The following is a 385-nucleotide window of genomic DNA, read 5'->3' on the forward strand; positions in this document are numbered from 1 at the left end:
GTGGCTGGTCGACAGATAGAATAATTAATTTTTTTTGTAGAATATTTCGTTAATTTGAGTAAGTTTGTCTTTCATTTTTATGTAATATTTTTCTCGCAGTCTGTTTTTTGTTTAATTTAATTTCTTTCGTGGTCTGTAAAGTTTCTCTTTAAAAAAGCACAGATAAAGCTGAATTATTTTCTACTTTGTTTAACAAGCTTTAATGCGACAGAGCAGTCACTGTCATCCACAACACAACTCATTTATGCATCCTGACAGTTATTAGAGATATAACTAGGCCTTTCTTTTTGCAATATTCAAATCATAAAAGCTGCAATTAGTCACTGATAAAGGTAAAATATGACAGAACAGCAGTAAGTGCTGGCATACATTGTTAAATAGAGGT

At 30.9% G+C, this 385-nt stretch overlaps 1 protein-coding gene across 1 annotated transcript in view; it reads right to left on the reverse strand.

The window, feature by feature from the left end:
- The window catches only part of slc35d2 (solute carrier family 35 member D2), a 5,753-nt gene that overhangs the window by 4,703 nt on the left and 665 nt on the right, over nt 1-385 (reverse strand). The window lies entirely within an intron of this gene.

The sequence above is a fragment of the Morone saxatilis genome, unplaced genomic scaffold (genome assembly GCF_004916995.1).
Source record: "Morone saxatilis isolate NCDOM2014 unplaced genomic scaffold, NCSU_SB_2.0 Contig16, whole genome shotgun sequence".
NCBI classification, from domain to species: domain Eukaryota; kingdom Metazoa; phylum Chordata; class Actinopteri; family Moronidae; genus Morone; species Morone saxatilis.